The following is a 19,167-nucleotide window of genomic DNA, read 5'->3' as shown; positions in this document are numbered from 1 at the left end:
TTGAAGATGACTGCCATCGGCTTGATAAAAAAAGGTATCGCGATTCATCAGACCGTGCAACGCTCTGCCACTGCGCCAACTTCCAGCGTCGATGGTCACGCGTCCATTTCGGTCGTGGTTGCCGATGTCGCGGTATTAACATTGGCACACGCATGAGTCGTCGACTGCGGGGGCTCATCGTTGGAAGTATTCCGTGCACTGTGTGTTTAGACACGCTTTTACTCTGCCCAGCGTTAGAGTCTGATGTTAGTGCCACCCTCAGTTCGCCGCCTGTCCTGTATTACCAGTCTGCCGAGATTACGACGTCCGACCTCGGTAATCAGGGGTGGCCTCCCAACCTTATGACGTCTGGATATGGTTTCGCCAAGTGTTGAAGACACTCAGTACAGCACTCCTCGAACAAAAGTCAAGTCGTGCATTTTCCGAAATGCTCGCGCCGAGCCTCCGGGTCATCACAATCTGCCCTCGGTCAAACTCAGATAGATCGCGCACCTTCCCCATTCTACATCTACATCTACATCCATACTCCGCAAGCCACCTAACGGTGTGTGGCGGAGGGTACTTTGAGTACCCAGTCTCGTATTGTTCGAGGAAAGAAAGATTGTCGGAATGTCTCTGTGTGGGCTCTAATCTCACTGATTTTATCCTCATGGTCTCTTCTCAAGATATACGTAGAAGGGAGTAATATACTGATTGACTCCTCGATGAAGGTATGTTCTCGAGACTTCAACAAAAGCCGGTACCGAGCTACTGAGTGTCTCTCCTGCAGAGTCTTCCACTGGAGTTTATCTATCATTTCCGTAACGCTTTCGCGATTTCTAAATGACCCTGTAACGAAGTGCGCTTCTCTCCGTTGGATCTTCTCTATGTCTTCTATCAACGCTATCTGCTACGGATTCCACACCGGTGAGCAGTATTCAAGCAGTGGGCGAACAAGTGTACTGTAACCTACTTCCTTTGTTTTCGGATTGCATTTCCTTAGGATTCTTCCAATGAATCTCAGTCTGGCATCTGCTTTACCGACGATCAACTTTATATGATCATTCCATTTTAAATCACTTCTAATGCGTACTCCCAGATAATTTATGGAATTAACTGTTTACAGTTGCTGACCTGCTATATTGTAGCTAAATGATAAAGGATCTTTCTTTCTATATATTCGCAGCACAGTACACTTGGCTACATTGAGATTCAATTGCCATTTCCTGCATCATGTGTCAATTCGTTGCAGATATTCCTGCATTTCAGTACAATTTTCCATTGTTACAACCTCTCGATATATTATAGCATCATCCGCAAAAAGCCTCAGTGAACTTCCGATGGTATCCACAAGGTGATTTATATATATTGTGAATAGCAACGGTCCTACGACACTCCCCTGCGACACACCTGAAATCACACTTACTTCGGAAGACTTCTCTCCACTGAGAATGACATGCTGCGTTCTATTATCTAGGAACTCTTCAATCCATTCACACAATTAGTCTGACACTCCATATACTCTTACTTTGTTCATTAAACGACTGTAGGGAACCGTATCAAACGCCTTGCGGAAATCAAGAAACGCGGCATGTACCTGGGAACCCATGTCTAAGGCCCTCTGAGTCTCGTGGACGAATAGTGAGAGCTGGGTTTTTCACACGATCGTCTTTTTCGAAACCCGTGCTGATTCCTACAGAGTAGATTTCTCGTCTCCAGAGAAGTTGTTATACTCGAACATAATACGTGTTCCAAAATTCTACAACTGATCGACGTTACAGATACACACGGACAGTACGCTAATGATGCGTCATGCACGGTGCGTGTGTCTGACTGGCAGTCACTCCTCGCCAGGTGACGCTGCTATCGCCTGGACAGGTTTATATCGGTACTAGGGCGGTGGTCCAAGTGCTGTGGCCTCTTAGTGCATTATTAATTGCCTATAATGTGCGAAACAGTTCAGGTACTCATCCTTGTACCGTCGCAAAAGGGGTGCCTCTAAATTGACTTCATCTCTTGGGGAAGCAGTTACTGCGAGATCATAATGAGTGAGGCATTGGCGGTGATTCGTTTCCACGAGGTGGGGAGACGGAAGCCATCATCAATCGGTGCGCTCACTGAGTTAATTGCTGCGCCCTCAGATGGAAAGGGGCTGAATGAAGAGGGGGAGAAAAAAGGCAAAGCAGCCGCTTCACGCACTCGCCGACGCCACTGGTCGCAGCTTCCCCCGCAAAGCCGCGCAGGAATGGAATGCGTGAATCACGGCGCGGGTGCGCGGGTGCTCGGGAAGTGGTGCAGTGTAGCCAGCCGACGGGCGCCGGCCGCCGCTGTTTGATTTGGCCGCCTGACGCCTCTTGAAATACGATAGGCGCCGTGGGGCGGCGCCGCGACGCGCACAGTGATGGATTGCCGCCAAAGGGCGGCCGTGATGAATGGCCGCCAAAGGGTGGCGCCGAGTGTGCTGTGCGCTGTGCGGTGTGAGCAGGGCGCTCCAGTTTGCCTGCGACCCGGGTCACCGCCACTCACACCATGGGCCGTGTAAAACACATCCAGAAGTCGCGCACCGATTTCCTTTTAATCGCTCCGATGGGCTGTTAAATCTCTCTCGAGCATTTTTGACAGTGGGTCGAACATGGCACTCACGATTAAGCAATTACCTTCGTGACTCCAACGTTCGGAGGCGGGCAACTGTTGTACTTTCACGCGGAGCACACAATATTCAAACGCGCGGCAGGTAATCGTGATATGTCAATTACCCCATCGAAAAAAAAAATTTGAACCGTGATTTATTTTCAAAGAATATTCTTAAGAATTTATTTTATTTACTAGCGATTCATCAAGAGCATTAACACATTTAATCACACTATGTAAGCATGGAACTAGTTGCCAGGGAGTAACTGATCAAATCATAACCAAATTCCATTTAACAAATGGGAATTTTTTTCGCTTTAATAGTGCCTAAAAGCATTTTAAAAAAGAAACCGATTTAAAATTATAATCAGAAAGCACCCTCTAAATATCAAAGTTACAATTTATTCAGAGGCAGAAAGAAACAAGTTTTGACTCTATGAGCTTTCGGGCAGAGAACCTTGCCGCTCCCTTTAGTTACGACCGCTTAAAACAGCCTCTGAAAGACTACACTGGTGCAAATCTGCAACACACCAGATAACTTTAAACTAAGTGTTTTAAAAATTTACACAAGCACACAAACTATGCACCCCCCGCCCTCCCCCCGTAGGAGGGATGGTACATAACACTAACAATTAAAATATTAACCTTGCCACCGAAGGAGCAACTTCATTTTAACTTTTAAGAAAAGTCTTGCGGTGAAAGGGTGGCAGCTTTGTATACTAAAATGATAATTTAAATAAAAGCCCATGAAATGCAATCTTATATAAAATTCTATAAGTTGGCCAAACAATAGTTAAGACGCTCTACAGTACACAGATACCGCCTCTCAAGATCATAGGCAATAATATCAAAGTTTCCAAAGATAAAAACATATTTCAGGTATCAGGCCGTTACACTCCAAGCAATAAATTCGTTAACACACAAAATACGACAAACATGACAGAGGCAGCTACTAACGTACGGTAGATTGATAGATAGATTACCGAACAATCCGAACGGCAGGTTGCTCTAACCAGCCCCTTCTCCACAAGGGAAAAACGGGCCACCCAATTTATAAACAACCACCTTCCCGGGGGGGGGGGGGCAGACGGAGAGGAATGGTGGCAAAACGGCTGCTGACCTCACCAAGAGAACAAGTAGAATTTAACAAGTAAATCAAACAACGTATCACCAATCACTTAACTTCTAATAAACTCGAGAAGACCCGGCGCAGCACCCCCAAATCGCTCTCCCGAACCGTCCGCTGCCAGCCGCTTCAACGGACCCAGAAAGGCGCGCCGATCTCCCGTCTTACGGCGTCGCAGCTCGCACCGGCCAGACTGATGTCGTGGGTTGACTCCTGTTGCCCTGGTGTCGACCGCGAAGCCACTACCCCTCGCTATACGCCACGGCCCACTGGACTCACGTGGCGACCTCACATGCGCCGACGATCAAGACCGACAAGTCATCTTGTGTCTCAGTGCGCGACCGACCAACCGATCGATCCAACCGCCAATGACCATTGCGTGAACAAACTCGAGCAGACTGGTGGCTTAACCCTCAGACTCAGATGCAGGAACTAAGCCCCGACCGGGCGTCCACTCGCTGAGTTCTCTTACTGGCGGAGTGGAAAGACTCTCATTTTGCCGGCTTTAAAGGTTGATCCGAACGAGAGACAGACTAGCTAGCTGGGGACGAGAGACTTTCCCAGACTGACCGACTGGCGAGCTCATAGCACCCCTTAAGTGAATGTGAACAGGCAACCTTTCCCCTTTCGCACCAGAGGGAGACACCAAAGCTGCGATTGCCACAGCGGTGCCACCGCCAGAAACGGAGGGCGACTACTTCACACTACGCGCTGCAGCGCGCTCTTCAAACACCAATTTTCACCACGGCTCAATATTATTACGTAAATAATGTTTGGTTTAATGGTGTCTCTCTCTTTGGGTGTTCTGGCGAGTTGCTCTTTCCACTTCTTGCACGATATTTCCACGACCGACTCAGTCATCTTCTTCAGGTGCTGCGAGTTTTGCTAATAATGGGAACTCGCTGGCTGGACTCCAACCGGAATGCGAACCACTGTTGGCCTCTTGCCGCTGTCTGAACCTGTGTTCGATTGCCGATAGCCGCTATGCCCTTTAGTGCTCAATTGTTACCAGAGCCTGCGCTGGTATTCCGTAAAACGCAAATTTTCTCAGCGTTTTCCAGCTTAATAAACTGAGTGCTTTGTGTAAATAAAAACCTCCGTCCGTCTTTACTACGTTTTTTTGACATTTTTATTTCGACGGACTCCTTAATTAAGCTGTTCCTGAATCTTGCCCTTAGCTACACGGTACTAACCTCAAAGTATTTCATTTCAGCTTTACATTCGAGGCAGTGCTCTGTGGCAACTAACAGCTTCATTGTTTTACTCGGGAGTATAGATAATGTACCTCGCTTTGACTTCTCTGATTGTTTGCCCAACGGAAGACATGTCACATACTCATGGAATGCGATACATACCCGGTTTTCGGGTACTTACACTGTGATTTGGTTCAAATGGGTCTGAGCGCTATGGGACTTAACGTCTGAGGTCATCAGTCCCCTAGAACTACTTAAACCTAACTAACCTAAGGACAGCACACACATCTATGCCCGAGGCAGGATTCGAACCTGCGACCGTAGCGACACTGTGATTTAAGGTTACAAGTTGGGGGGGGGGAGTGTCAGTTGTGCTGTTTCTCGTAACCCTATGATGTTACAATCCGATCTCTGATAACCCACAAAGAAGGGAAGCACACAATATGATCATACAAGTTCATTAAAGGAAATAATAATGCCTCGCTACGTGTCACTAAATACTACAGCGAAATGTAACCTTGACACAGATAGATGTTCATGATAAATGCAAAGTTATGCAGATAATAAATAAATATACAGTGGGACAATGGTTAGTAAATTACAGACAGAAAACGGAAAGGCGCGATCGAACACCAGCGCATATTGGATGCGAAATAAATGGCTGTGGAGCCTTAATACGGAATAACTGGCTCTTGAAAGAAGTGACCTATTGTCGTAGGCCCCGTGAAATTACCGGTCGCGACGACGGCTCACCTTACGACTCGCAGCGTATTGCTGAAGACAGCGCAGGTAGCGGCTGCAGGCGCCGAATTCAGCTCTGTCTCCGTCCACAGAACTCATGTGGAAACGTCTGTCTGTGCGAACCCAGGGCTCGCCTCATCAGTCACCCGGCAACAGGTCTTTATTCCATCTTAAGTTTTCGCGGCGTATTTCCAATTTGAACAGTTCTCGGGTATCCGACCGGGTAGCGTCTTAATTTCTCCACAATATTTCGGCAGACATACACGCTGCCATCTTGAGGTGGTTCCTGACGAATGCTGTGCTGTTCCTCTCGGCGCCCTATATATACTAGCCGTTGCGGAAAATCATACATGGGGAGACAGTCCGCACCGTAGAAGAGAGGTGCCGCGAACACAAGCGCCATACCGAATTACGCCAGGCCACTAAATCAGCCGTGGCTGACCGCTGTATAAAGACTGGCCATATTATGGACTATGAAAAAAGAAAAATACTCTGTCAATCCTCCTACTTCTGGGACTGCGTTACTAAAGAGGCCATCGAAATCCGACTACAGGACGATCTAATTAATAAAGACAGCGGCCTTCAACTTGGTCAGGCTTGGAACCCTGCACTCAGCCTGGAGAGAAAGATGCGGTCCCAGAGATCGAGAACCGCCCCCGACGGCGGCAGCAGGGAGACTGCAGACCCCAGTTCAGACCCAGGCGCCGCTTCCCCCACCACCTCCAGTAGCCGCCGCGCCGGCCGCACCGAAGACACCTGGAGAGGAACGGTGGAGGGGGTAACGGCTAGTATATATAGAGTGCCGCGAGGAACAGCACAGCATTCGTCAGGAACCACCTGAAGATGGCAGCGTGTACGTCTGCCGAAATATTGTGGAGAAATTACGACGCCACCCGGTCGGATACCCGAGAACTGTTCAAGTCTTTATTCCGTTATCTCCCAGAGTCAAGTCTTCTCTCACGTCGCCTAGTGTTAAGTCATCACGCTTCCATCACCTAGACTCAAGTGTTTACTCCGCAAAAGCGTAACATCAAGTTGTTGCCCCTCCATCTCCTAATGTGAGGTGTCCTCTTTTTGTGGACGCATTATGACTCTCTGCTTTTCGCCAGAGTAGGATCTCGAAAGCCAATAATGGCGAAGATTTCGAATTTCGTCCCATCAAAAACCAGTAGAGATGTTAAACAATCTCCTCTCTTTCAGTTTTTTGCTGTTTTTAAAACCTATAGTGCTCCGAGGTGGGGAGCAAAAGGAAGTAAATCTCTCCCGCTGTATGGCACAACTTTCAGGAGGAACGATGAGAAACATGAAACACAGGCATGGCCGAGAAGCAGCGTGCACTATGGAAAAGCAACAGTAAGAAGCAACCAGAAATATGGATTCTGAAGGTCTGAAGAAAACGTTATTTCGAGTTGTCGAAACAAGAAATCACATAGTTCTCTGGGAAGTGTCACCTGGCTAGAGATCTACTATGTTGCTAAAAGGCTGCAGAGTGAAAATCTCATTCTGGAAACATCCCCCAGGCTGTGGCTAAGCCATGTCTCCGCAATATCCTTTCTTTCAGGAGTGCTAGTTCTGCAAGGTTCGCAGGAGAGCTTCTGTAAAGTTTGGAAGGTAGGAGACGAGGTACTGGCAGAAGTAAAGCTGTGAGTACCGGGCGTGAGTCGTGCTTCGGTAGCTCAGTTGGTAGAGCACTTGCCCGCGAAAGGCAAAGGTCCCGAGTTCGAGTCTCGGTCGGGCACGCAGTTTTAATCTGCCAGGAAGTTTCATATCAGCGCACACTCCGCTGCAGAGTGAAAATCTCATTCTGGAAACATCCCCCAGGCTGTGGCTAAGCCATGTCTCCGCAATATCCTTTCTTTCAGGAGTGCTAGTTCTGCAAGGTTCGCAGGAGAGCTTCTGTAAAGTTTGGAAGGTAAGAGACGAGGTACTGGCAGAAGTAAAGCTGTGAGTACCGGGCGTGAGTCGTGCTTCGGTAGCTCAGTTGGTAGAGCACTTGCCCGCGAAAGGCAAAGGTCCCGAGTTCGAGTCTCGGTCGGGCACGCAGTTTTAATCTGCCAGGAAGTTTCATATCAGCGCACACTCTGCTGCAGAGTGAAAATCTCATTCTGGAAACATCCCCCAGGCTGTGGCTAAGCCATGTCTCCGCAATATCCTTTCTTTCAGGAGTGCTAGTTCTGCAAGGTTCGCAGGAGAGCTTCTGTAAAGTTTGGAAGGTATGAGACGAGGTACTGGCAGAAGTAAAGCTGTGAGTACCGGGCGTGAGTCGTGCTTCGGTAGCTCAGTTGGTAGAGCACTTGCCCGCGAAAGGCAAAGGTCCCGAGTTCGAGTCTCGGTCGGGCACGCAGTTTTAATCTGCCAGGAAGTTTCGGCTTTTGTAAATAATTGTATGTTTCGACGTGAGGAATCGGCCGTTCTAAAGCCGGCTGGAGAGCGTAAAGTGACACGGAACGGAATTCTTGTCCATTTTACCTGAGGCTGTGACTCCCGTCTCGGATTCTGAATAATTGTGGCCGACTAGTCTTAAAACGTTTCGTCTCTTCCGCTAGCCAGCCCACAGTCTCCCAGCTGAGCAGTACCTCCACTGTACAGAAAATGAGAAGGGGGAAAGACGACAAAAGGAGCAGCGTCACTGGAGGTACTGAAACTCGACAGCAATAATTACTATACAGACCGTCAGTAATCGACCACTTGATGAACGGAAATGAGCAGACAGTGTACTAAAATATCTTGGGGGACAATTTCTGAGAATCTGAAGTGTGCAAAATACAATACCAGCCATATTTCCGTAGGAACCTCCCGATTCTCGCTGATAATGGGCTAGCATAAGGTAGATAATCGATTTTTATCTTCTGTTCGTCTATTTCGGTCTCAACATCTTTCTCAGGCGTTCTTCATTCTGTCTGCAACGCCTATTCAGTTTGACGACCTGTGTGTTCACTCCTTCAGAAAGCTATTCGTAAGTGTTGTAATTCTTCGACAAGGTTCTCCTCCTCTGAAAGTGTTCGAGGTCTATGGACCATAGACCTTATAAGTGAATTTCTTTGTGACAGACGGTGATGAATCGATGGAAATAACAACTCGGCAGAACACCAAGAAGCGCAGCATTAATGAATTAAGCCGCTAAAATCTAAGAGATAAAATGTTTTTCTCGGTTAGAGGTACATATTTGTAATCGTCGTAGGTACTGAAACTACGAACCACAGAGAAATTAGAAGCAAAAGGCCCAGCCATAAAGCGGAGTACCGTGCGGGAATTACACTACTGGCGATTAAAATTGCTACACCAAGAAGAAATGCAGATGATAAACGAGTATTCATTGGACAAATATATTATACTAGAACTGGCATGTGATTACATTGTCACGCATTTTGGATGCATAGACACTGAGAAATCAGTACCCAGAACCAGCGGAGTACCGTGCGGGAATCACACTACTGGCGATTAAAATTGCTACACCAAGAAGAAATGCAGATGATAAACGAGTATTCATTGGACGAATATATTATACTAGAACTGACATGTGATTACATTTTCACGCATTTTGGATGCATAGACACTGAGAAATCAGCACCCAGAACAACCATCTCTGGTCGTAATAGCGGCCTTGATACGCCTGGGCATTGAGTCAAATAGAGCTTGGATGGCGTGTACTGGTACAGCTGCCCGTGCAGCTTCAACACGATACCACAGTTCATCAAGAGTAGCGACTGTCGTATTGTGACGAGCCAGTTGCTCGGCCACCATTGACCAGACGTTTTCAGTTGGTGAGAGATCTGGAGAATGTGCTGACCAGGGCAGCAGTCGAACATTTTCTGTATCCAGAAAGGCTCGTACAGGACTTGCAATATGCCGTCGTGCATTATCCTGCTGAAATGTAGGGTTTCGCAGGGATCGAATGAAGGGTAGAGCCACGGGTCGTAACACACCTGAAAGTCAAAGTGCCGTCAATGAGATCAAGAGGTGACCGAGACGCGTAATCAATGGCACCCCATACCATCACGCCGGGTGATACGCCAGTATGGCGATGACGAATACACGCTTCCTATGTGCGTTCTCCGATGTCGCCAAACGATGATGCGACCATCATGATTCTGTAAACAGAACCTGGATTCATCCGTAAAAATGACGTCTTGCCATTCGTGCATCCAGGTTCGTCGTTGAGTACACCATCGCACGCGTTCCTGTCTGTGGTGCAGCGTCAAGGGTAACCGCAGGCATGGTCTCCGAGCTGATAGTCCATGCTGCTGCAAACATCGTCGAACTGTTCGTGCAGATGGTTGTTTTGTTGCAAACGTCCCCATCTGTTGACTCAGAGATCGAGAAGTGGCTGCCTGTCACCTCGACTGCTAGTGATACGAGGCCGTTGGTATCCAGCACGGCGTTCCGTATTACCCTTCTGAACCCACCGATTCCATATTCTGCTAACAGTCATTGGATCTCGACCAACGCGAGCAGCAATGTGGCGATACGATAAACCGCAGTCGCGATAGGCTACAATCCGACCTTTATCAAAGTCGGAAACGTGATGGTACGCATTTCTCCTCCTTACACGAGGCATCACAACAACGTTTCACCAGGCAACGCCGGTCAACTGCTGTATGTGTATGAGAAATCGGTTGGAAACATTCCTCGTGTCAGCACGTTGTAGGTGTCGCCACCGGCCTTCGTGGTGTAGCAATTTTAATGGACAGTAGTGTAGTTTTCTGCATTTCAAGGGGAAACACGTCTTAACAATCCGTGCAGACACAGTTCTAGAATGCTGGTTGACAATACACGTACCTTGCACTTACTACATTAGGCCTTTCACAAAAACTATGTGGCCAGCGTTGCACACATTTGGGTGGTTTGATAATGGACGAAGGTCCGAAACTGGTCGCCATTTAAATAAAAACAAACTTCTGTCTAACCTTGATGGTTTCGTTTTGCACAGCTGACGGAAGCGTGCGGGAAAAATGCACCATTATACCCTGATAGCGATCTGCACATATACAGATGGAGGTAGTTTCGCGTAGACAAGATGTAAGAGGACATTGCGTTGACGGAGCTGTCATTTATACTTAGATGATTGATGTGAAAATGGATCCTACGTTATAATGGCAGTATGATGGTAATTTACAGACGTTGATCGCGGAATGGTTGTTGGAACTAGTTGCACGGGACATTTCGGAAATCGTTAGGGAATTCAATATTCCGAGATTCACAGCGTCAAAAGTGTGCCGAGAATACAAAACTTCAGCCATTACCTCTCACCACGGACAACGCAGTGGCCGACGTCCGTCACTTAATAACCGAGAGCAACGGTGACTGCGTAGAGTTGACAGCGTTATCAGACAAGCAACACAGCGTGAAACATCCGCAGAAATCAATGCTGGACTTTTGACGAACTATCCATCACGACAGCACGGAGAAATTGGCGTTAATGCTGTCTGGCATCAGACGACCGATGCGAGTGCCTTTGCTAACACCACGACATAACCCGCAGAGCCTCTCCTGGTCTCTTGACCCTATTGGTTGGACCCTAGACAAGCAGGCGACTGAAAAACCGTGCCCTGGGCAGATGAGTCCACATTTCATTTGGTAAGAACTGATGGTAGGTTTCGAGTATGGTGCAGAAACTTCGAAACCATTGACCTAGGTTGACATCAAGGCACTGTGCATCCTGGGAGTGGCTCCATTATGGTGTGGACTGTGTTGACATGGAAAGGAGTGGATCCTCTGGTCCATCTGAACCTACCACTGGCTTGAAATACTTAAGTTCGGCTACTGGGAGACCATTTTCAGTCATTTTGACTTGCATGTGACCAAGCAACGATGGAGTTCTTGCGGATGAAAACTTGCCACGTCACCTGGCCGCAGTTGTTCGAGATTGGTTTAAAGAACATTCTGGGCAGAGTGAATTATCTGGCCACCCAGATCGCCCGATAGGATTGGTTGGTTGGTTGTTTCGGGGAAGGAGACCAGACAGCGAGGTCATCGGTCTCATCGGATTAGGGAAGGACGGGGGAGGAAGTCGGCCGTGCCCTTTTGAAAGGAACCATCCCGGCATTTGCCTGGAGCGATTTAGGGAAATCACGGAAAACCTAAATCAGGATGGCCGGACGCGGGATTGAACCGTCGTCCTCCCGAATGCGAGTCCAGTGTCTAACCACTGCGCCACCTCGCTCGGTGCCCGATAGGAATTCCATCGAACATATAGGGAACATAATCGAGAGGTCAATTCGTGCATAACATCAACCACTGTCGGCACATTCGCAATTATGGACATCAGACTCCAGGCGACATCCAGAGACTTGTTGAGTCAATGTCATGTTGGGTCGCTGCACTACGCCGAGCAAAAGGAGGTCCCAGTCGATATTAGGAGGTATCCCATGACATTTGTCACAGTGCTTATGCAAACAAGTATGGATGACGATAAAAGAAGTAGCAGAATACCTCTGTGGGAGGTACTCTGGTGAACAGACGAGAGGTGGTGGTGCAGGACCGGCATATCATAAGGCGATATGGAAAACTTGAAAATCAGTCGCTTATCAGTTTCCATCTTGCACGACAATAAGAACATGACAAAGTTCGGCGCCTGCTGTGATCTGCTACTGTTCACATCCACTCAAAAAGCATGCCGAAGCTAGAAAGCGGCGGAGACGTTGCAGCCGTCTTAGGCCAATCCAGATGATTTGTTTTGGTGCCTAATCCCCATGGACTAATTCAGCATTTGATCCTCATGATCCCGAGACACAAGTGCACAGAGAACAGTGGAAACACTTGGACTCGACACTGCCAAAAAAGGCGAAGACCCAACCGTTATCGGGCAACAGGCTGCTGAATGCTCTTTGAGAGCTGCTGTGGTTTGGTCGTGAGAGATCAGTCCCGTAGGGGGCACACCGTCACAGGAGCACACTATTGAAATCTGACGAGGCTACGGTAAGATGTCAATGCGAAGCGTCGCGGAAACTCGTCCAAAAGGGACTCTCCACTCCACGACGACAGTGGAGAGACTATTCTGCTCAGGACGCAGCTACACCTGTTGCTTTCGTGGACTGTCAAATTTTGCCTCACACACAGTATCCTGCTGATGTCACCCCCAGTCGCTCCTTTCTCTTTACTCCGATGAAGACACCATTGCGTGGCATGCATTTCTAGAATGACGACGACGTAGTTTCCGAGGCGGAACGTTCGATGACTAGCCAGTTTCAGAACCAAGGTCTCCGCCAAGGTACCCACAGTTGAGGAAAGAAATGTGTGTCGCATCACAAATTTTCATTGCCGCAGACTGATTTTTGTGAGATGTTAACTGAAACTTTATAGTTATTTATTTTGCACTTCGTGTGTGATAATTTAATCATGAGTTGATAACTGGTGAAGGTATCTTGTCTGAATCTATTTGTTTCGAGTTGAGCGTTCTGCGGAAGTGAAGCATCGGTGATTAACAGTAGAGTCAATTAGAGGACAAGAGCTGTAGAAATGCGTCCGGTGAAGATTGGATAGACAGATCGAGCAACTAAGGAGGAGCTATTAAATCAAATGGAAGAGAATACAGCTTCGTGGCAGAATCTACATTTTAGTGTGGAGTGCTGAATGAAGTGAGTGTACGGACTGGAAACCTCACAATCTTGCAACTTCAATTTCTTAGACATCCTTTTAGTTGGATTCATTAGCGCCATTCTTTCTGGGTTTTCTGCATTTGTCCCAAATGCCCAATACGTAGCTTTTGCTACGTTTTTAAATCATTTGAGGTGAAGGACAGTAAAGTTCCTTAAACAGGTTCAAAGCCAAGTTCCCTGTCAGTTGTCATGAGCCAGATGTGACGGCAACCTACAGGATATCCATGAGACGTTAGACTTGAACTGCAATCTTTCTTGTTTTATTATGTTCACTGCGGCAGGTCGTCTCCACATTTGGTTAACTCCATAGCAAGTGTGCAACTAAAATTATTTTCTTCCAGCACTGAGAATGGTAGAAGTGCTACACAATTAGGGAGACCGTGTATTGGGTCTCGGTATTGAACTGGAAGGAAAGCTGAATGGTAAGGCCTAGAAAATCATAGCGAGTAATTATGTTCTTGCGTTGGCACAGACATTTATTGAAATGAAATATGTCTTCCGAGAAAGCAAACGCTTAGACGCACGTCCTTTCCATTTCACAGACCTAGAAATATTTGTTTGGGTTCATGAACTGAATGGACACGTCTATTGTAGTCTCCACAGGGCAGTATTTGGATACTAGTGAGCGACTGCGGTCTGTAATGCACAAACGATTAAGAACTTGTTACCATGCGCGTGTGTAAGTGTGTGTGTGTGTGTGTGTGTGTGTGTGTGTGTGTGTGTGTGTGTGTGTCTGATACAATAAATAACAAGAGAGGAACAATAATGACGCAGATGGAACTGAAATTGCGGCAAGATGTTGTAACGTTGTTGGTTTAATTTGCTACGCGAGCGGTGCTGATAGACAATAAAAACGGGTTAAAAGCTGTGAGCTGTCTGGGAAAGTTAACCTTGCATTACTGAGCAACTGTTTCACCAGGTATCCAGTCTAGCCTACCAAATTCGCAACCAGACTAACATTAATGATAATCTTTTAATCGTAATACGACAACCGGAGAATTTAAATAAAAAGAAATAAATCAGTTTATATTTGGAAATTTATTTTAACATTGATCATTGAAATTTCAGCATATTAAGCTTGAGTCATAACTAAGCTGGTGCCTTATTTAGGACTGTGAAAATGTGAGTTTGTAATCTTACGGAACACATCAAATAGGGAGCCAAGATTGGGAGACTGCATATAACACTGCATTCATAAAACAACACACGAAGAACGTTGAAACATATGCAAGAGGAGATTAACCACAACCAACCAATTCAATTTTCACCCAAAGAAGTTACGTTCGTAGCGCAATCCTGTCCGTCATGTAATTACCACACACTGGTATACTAAATTCGTACTAACTCTCTGTGAAGTCTTCCCGAAAAGAATAGCTGAAGGCTACTTTGATGATTACACCACATGTTTCACGTGGTCAACTTGGTTTACACAAAGAGTGTAACTCCACAATAATTTTGATAATTAAAATAAATTAGATCGAAAAGCAATTTACAAAAGAAAAACCTCGAACTGGTTTCTATCGTCTTACTATTAACCTGATGGGTCAAACAATTGTATAAGCACGTGGTACTGGTCTCACAAAGTACACCCCACGTGGGTTGAACATAAAGAATAGTTGCTATATTGAAAAATATTGTCAAGACGAGACGTTATAATCTCACGCACCTTCGCAGTTAAGATTGACGATCTTAGTTAGAGTTACTCATCAACGCGTGGTTCCACTTTACTCACAAAGTAGTGACAAAGCAACTACCGGAATATATTGTGAACTGTACACTCGAATCACACTGCGTTGCAATTTAAGATAACATTAGATATTTTAGAGATAAACCTGAAATAAAGGTCATTAAATTTTCAGTTAGGCTGATCTTAAGAAATCCATTGTCCTACGGACTTGGCAGACACGCTCTTAGCCGGAGATCTTACCACTTCAGACGCTCGCCGCGGACAGACAGAACTGGGCCGCTACCAAGCGTGCTTCCAAGATACAAACGGAAGTGACCAGAGAGGCAGCTTCCTATACCAACATGACAAGAGACGGACAGGACCATACTAAGGATAGAAACCTCCCTGCTTTTAGAAAGCGTAGCTACCTGTTTCGACGTTGGTCCTACCGTTCTCTAGCAGACAGACTTGTCTGCTACCATCCAGCATGCAACTAGAAACACATTTGCTCATTCATCCTCTCACACAGAAGGGAAGGGGGATGACAGTATCTTATCATATACAGTATATAAAAGAAAGGGGATGTACCTTCCGTATGAGACTGTGTGACATGAATTAGATATAAACTGTGTTTTAAAGTGTAGTAGTGTGACAGATCTTTCTTGTTTATGTGTAAAAGTAACACGTTTCACTGCTCAGTCTCCTCCCAGATAGTCAGAAACACCACAGTAAATTTAGAAGAGGAATTTATGCCGTAAATGACAACAGATTTAAGAAATTAACGTGAAAGGAGTCCAACAGAGACCTTTCAATGTATAAACACACTTAAACAGAGATGCGAAATAATGGAAGCAGAATGAGCAAAAATTGAACTTACAGTGATCGAAAACAACACCAAATAAATGGTAAAATCCAATTCTATGACAATAAAAACGTCATATGATCTTGAAGTCTCTAATAAATGCTGTAAAGCCGTCAGATGCTTCTGTTATTTAAGTGTCCTCTTAACCAGCGACAGTAACAAGACGTACTGTATTAGGTAATGGATACAAGCAAGACGGAGAGGCTTTTATGAAAACTTGCGGTTATTAGTAATTCTCTATTGTAAGATCAGCCAAGTTAAGTGTATAGTATTCACTTGCGTGACCAATTGTGGCATGCGGGTCAGAAATCTGGACGATGACAGTAGCAGGTACGAGCAACCTAATGGCATTTGAAAGGAAAATCCTGCGGAATACTTACGGTCCCGTTAGTAAGGCAGAGTATTGGAGAGTAAGGTTCAGCCATGAAATACAAGAGCTTATGCAAGGGAAATATTTAGTGGAATTTGTTAAATCTCAAAGAATTCCCTAGTTAGGACATATTGAGAGGATGACAGATGAAGGATGCATAAAGGAATAATGAAAGGCAGATCGTATGCCGCTAGAAGGAACGGCCGTCCAGTAGGTGTGGCAAACCTTACCAAGATGGATGTCCATGAATGGAACATAAAAGCAGAGAACAGAGATGTATGGAAGAAGATTGTTGACGAGTCCAAGGACCATTAAGGGCTGTAGTGCCCAAGGATAGTCATACAATCTAATGACGCGCTGCATTTTTACAGCACCCTTTCAACAAATCTGCCTCTTCCATTCGCCTTCCCTAATGTAGATGTTTGGCTCATTTCATACCATTCCTTAGTATTACTCTTATATTTATGTTGCTACACCTACATCTACATCATACTCCACAAGCCACCTAATGGTGTGTGGCGGAGGGTACTTTCGGTACCACTATCTGATGCCTCTAAACCTGTTGCACTCACTAATAGTGCGTGGGCAGAATGATTGTCGGTAAGTCTCTGCATTGGCTCTAATTTCTCGAATTTTCTCCTCATGGTCAATACGCGAGATGTAAATGGGGGAAGTAATATGTTGACCGACTCCTCCTGAAAGGTGCTGTCTCGAAATTTCAACAGTAAATCTCTCCGTGTTGCACAACGCCTCTCTTGTAACGTCTGCCGGTGGGGTTTGTTTAGCATCTCCGTAACGCTCTCTCACCGGATAAACGATCCCGTGACAAACGCGCCGCTCTTCGTTGGATCCTCTCTATCTCCTTTATCAGTCCTACCTGATAGGGATCCCAGATAGATGAACAATACTCAAGAATCGGGCGAACAAACGCCTTATAAGCCACTTCTTCCACATTTCCTTAAGATTCTTCCGATGAACCTGAGTCTGGTATCTGCTTTTCCCACCATCTGCTTTATGTGATAATTCCAGTTCAGGTCGCTCTGGATAGTTACGCCTAGATATTTTATGGCAGACGCTATCTCCAATTGTTTGTCATCAGTAGTGTAGCTGTACAGTAGTGGATTTCTTTTCCTATGTATGCGCAATATGTTACATTTTTTTGCTCCAGTGTCTGCACCATTCATCAGTTCTGTGCAGGTCGTTCAGAAAATTCTTACTGTCTCCCAGCGTCGCTACTTTGGTATAGACAACTGCATCATCTGCAAATAGCCTTAAAGAGCATCCAACGCTTTCTCCTAGATCATTTACACATACTGTAAACAGCAACATTCCTGTCATACTTCCCTGTGGCACTCCGGATATTACCTTTACATCTGTCGATTTTGTTCCGCTAAGAGCGACGTGTTGAGTTCTATCTGCAAGAAAGTCTTAGATACAATCGCAAATCTGCTCAGATACTGCATAAGGTCGTATTTTTCTCATTAAACGGCAATGCGAGACGGAGTCAAACGGAAATCAAGGAACACAACCTGAGCGTCGTTGTCCACTGCGCTGTGGATCTCATGGAGGAACAGAGCGCATGATCTCTGTTTGCGATATCCATGTTGATTTTTGTAGAGCTGAGAGGTGGCAGAAGCCCCCTTCTCATATTTCTGTCTTACTCTGAGTAATTCGATTTTCCTCTCTATTTGCATGCGGTGAAAAGTTGCTATTCCTTCACACGCAGACTTCCCACGCAGCGTCTCTCGTCACCCGGGTGGTCTGGTGACAGGCGAGTTCCGCTGAGTTTGAAATGGGGTTAGGCCGACGGGTGTGAGGGAGTGGATGCTTTCCAGACGCCGGCATTGTCATAAGAGCGGGAGCGACACGCCCAGATACGCCGGAAGGGGCAGCTGGACTAGAGATACCGTTAATTCGCAGAAACTTTGTAAAAATCGTTTCTGGCAGGCTACCAGCGAGGCGTGGGAATGACTTGTGTTCCCAGGCAGTCTTGGCGGGCAAATTCCCGCGTTTTCTGCAAAATCGTAACTGTAATTGGCTATCTCAGGGCGTAGCTCCGTGACGTAGCAAAATCGGCGCAGAAATTGGCGCCAAGAATCTCCATTGGTGGAAAGGTAGTGCTTTGGCAATAGAGTGGAATTTTCCGCCGGTTTTCGAGTTGCTGATTGGAACGTTTAACCACGGCCACTGTCGTGGGGGCAGGAATGTTGTGTGTTCGTCTTGTACGGGTGCTCTTGAGATAGTCGACTCCACCTTTCGGTCGGAGTAGGTTACAAGACTGAGCTCTCGCTGCTCTGGGCAGCCTGCCTTCCGTTGGCTGTCTAATATACTATTATTTGATTGTAACTGTTTGACGAAGTTGCTGAAGTTTCGACTTCAACGTAACTTTTCGAGTACAGTTGGCAATTGAGCGTTCTGCGTACAAGCGGCCGATGTTGTCTGTCTTGAGCAGTTTTCGCTAAAGTTGACTGTATCGGAGTTACTGTGTGACTTCGCTTGTTAAAATCAATCACTGTACCGTCAGTGGTTGTGTGACGAGCCTTCTTCGTCTCCCTCAGAGACGCATTTGTATTGATAGGAAGTCTTTAGTCTGGAACAACCAGGCCATGATAATTTGTTTCGGGCTATACTCGCGACATTATCATCACCACGACGGCACGTCGAAGCAACCAGCCATCGCTTCCGGTACGCCAGATCGTGTCCTCGCAGTTAAGAAGACAGCTTGGTAATGTATGTCCACAGCATCGACAGATTAGGGAATCTGTTCTGTGATAATCAGAGCTCAGCAGAGAGCGCCTGTTCCCGTCTTCTCTTATGTGGTTCTGTCTTGGATGTTCATTGTCTGAGTTCTCACTACTGTATCAGCAATTAATGTTGGGTTGCCTGGGTGTTTCTCTTAAGATTTGAGTTGCTTGGTAATGTATGTCCACAGCATCGGCAGATTAGGGAATCTGTTCTGTGATAATCAGAGCTCAGCAGAGAGCGCCTGTTCCCGTCTTCT

This window comes from Schistocerca americana, chromosome 8 (genome assembly GCF_021461395.2).
Source record: "Schistocerca americana isolate TAMUIC-IGC-003095 chromosome 8, iqSchAmer2.1, whole genome shotgun sequence".
NCBI classification, from domain to species: Eukaryota; Metazoa; Arthropoda; class Insecta; order Orthoptera; family Acrididae; genus Schistocerca; species Schistocerca americana.
This window is presented reverse-complemented; position numbering follows the sequence as displayed.